Genomic DNA, 2,783 nt, shown 5'->3' with positions numbered 1-2,783 from the left:
GGTAACCAAAGGATCTCTGTGGGTAGCCGATGAAAATACACCTCTCACTTCGAGGTTCAAGCTTATCATGAGTCTCACGCCTCACGAAAGCTTCACAACCCCAAATCTTGATGTGGTCCAAATTGGGAACTTTCCCAGTCCACATCTCGTGAGGTGTTTTGGCAACCTTTTTAGTAGGGACTAGATTAAGGATATGGGCGGCAGTCTCTAAGGCATACCCCCAGAAAGAGATTGGTAACGAAGCTCGACTCATCATGGAACGAACCATATCCAACAAGGTTCGATTGCGCCTCTCAGCTACACCATTCAACTGTGGTGTTCTGGGAGGTGTCAATTGTGAGACAATCCCACATTCCTTAAGATAGTCAAGGAACTCAATGCTAAGATACTCTCCTCCCCGATCGGATCGGAGCATCTTGATGTTCCTGCCCAATTGATTCTCCACTTCCTGCTTAAACTCTTTGAACTTTTCAAAGGTTTCTGACTTATGCTTGATTAAGTAAATATATCCATATCTACTGTAATCATCAGTAAAAGTCACATAATAGCGATTAGCATCCCTTGTAGCAACTCTGAAAGGCCCACACGCATCCGTGTGTACAAGGTCCAACAAACCTTCACCCCTATCACAAGTACCTGTGAAGGGTGACTTTGTCATTTTTCCAAGCAAACAAGACTCGCAACTATCATCTGACTTGAGGTCAAATGATTCCAAGACTCCAGCCTTTTGGAGTTGGCCTATGCGCTTCTTGTTAACATGTCCAAGACGACAATGCCACAAGGATGCTTTATCCAAGCTATCTGAAGAATCAATATACAACACATTATTTCCTAGATTGTCTACAACATTCACAGCTTCATATACACCATCACAAGGTAATGCTTTAAAGTAAAATACATCATTGTAATAAACATTAATAGCACCATTTTTATTATCAAATGAAAATGAAAAACCTTGTTTGTACAAGCCATGAAAAGAAATAATATTTATCGCCATTTCGGGCGAGTAACAACACTTATTCAAATCTAACATTAACCCATTATTAAGAAATAAAGAATAAACTCCTATCTTGGTAACAGGTGATGCTTTCCTGTTGCCCATGACTAAGTTTATCTTCCCGTGCTCCACTTGCTCACTTCTTCTTAGTGCCTTCAAATCAGTACAGATGTGAATACCACAACCTGTATCAAGCACCCAAGAATTAGCATTAGATGAGTTATTAGACAATATTGTGTAAATACCTGCATGGGTGGGTTTAACCTTCCCATCCTTTACATCTTGCAGATATTTAGGGCAGCTTCGCTTGAAGTGTCCCTTATCCTGGCAATAGAAGCACTGTGCTTCCTTTGGGTTTGAAGAAGGAGTAATGGGACCTTTCTTTGTCCCACTTGAAGAGGAACCATCAAGAGTCTTACCCTTGGTACCCTTTGAAGGGCTTTTCCTCTTCTTACCCTTTCCCTGCCCAATAGCCAGAACAGGGGCTGTTGAAGGAGTAGAAGTAGCAACCGCTTTACCCTTAAGGCCATTTTCAGTTGTCCTTAAGAGTCCTTGAAGTTTGCTAAGTGTGACTTCCTCCTTGTTCATATGATAAGTCATACGAAACTGATCATAACTTGGAGGTAAGGAATGATGAATGATGTCAATCGCCATTTCCTCAGGAAAGTCAACATTTAGCTTCAGCAACCGGTCAACGAACCTTTGCATCTTCTGCAAGTGACCGGTGATGGGTTCACCATCCTTCATCCTTGCGGTTATCATGGAGGAGATGATTTCATACCTCTCCTGACGCGCGCTCTGATGGTACCTTTCCATCAGATCCAGGTGCATCTCATAGGGGTAGAAATCTTCATAGGATTTTTGAAGTTCAGGAGTCATGGTGGCCATCATGATGCATGCTACTTTAGTAGCATCCTTTTCATGTGCAACAAACTCCGCAAACTCTTCAGGAGTAGCAGTGGCTTCACTCACAACCTTAAGCTCCCTATCGAGGACATATTCTTTGTCCTCATAGCGGGTAATCATTCTGATGTTTCTGATCCACTCATTGAAATTGGATCCATCAAAGATGACCTTACCACACAAGTTCATAAGGGAAAAGGAGCCTGTTGGGTTTGAGCCATAAGCATTGTTGGAAGACATCTGAAAGGAAAGAAAGACAAGTTTCATTAGATTAGGAATCCTTAATAATTCACCCAAATGAAATATTAAGGCTAGGATCCAACAAACTATTTATAGTTGGAAGAGGGATGCCGTAATCCATACTATAAAATATTTGAAGGTAGGTAAATGACGATTTACCAATTTCCACCATAAGAACGAAATATTTTATTATTAGGTTTTATTGGTTTTGAAACTCCTAGATCTTTTGAGATACATTGAACTTTTCAATGGCATGTTTGAATCTCGATTGTGCCCTCTCAAGTTTGTGACTGGGATGCCGAGGATCACAAACAAGGTGTGAATAACCATACAAATTGACTTGGTACCCTCAACAATATTACCTAATCGATGTGCCGGTTAACCACACACGCTCCACCGATTTATAATAAAGTCAAGTTACCCTTTGCGACTCTTACTAGTCCATGTTAGTGTGCCGGTTAACCACACACGCTCCACTAACGACTTGGTAAGGTACAAAGTGTAATTTTATGGGCTAGCACCAATTTCACATTTTCCTAAAGTAACTAAGATTGGGAATTTATAATGTATAGTTACTTTATAATTCATTATACTTTTAACGAGTATTTAAAGTCGTATCCTACCCGTTCGGCTAACGACCCTC

Source organism: Lactuca virosa, chromosome 6 (genome assembly GCF_052849685.1).
Source record: "Lactuca virosa cultivar CGN04683 chromosome 6, Lactuca_virosa_CGN04683_v6, whole genome shotgun sequence".
NCBI lineage: Eukaryota > Viridiplantae > Streptophyta > Magnoliopsida > Asterales > Asteraceae > Lactuca > Lactuca virosa.
The sequence above is the reverse complement of the archived record's forward strand: the minus strand, read 5'-3'. Positions refer to the sequence as shown.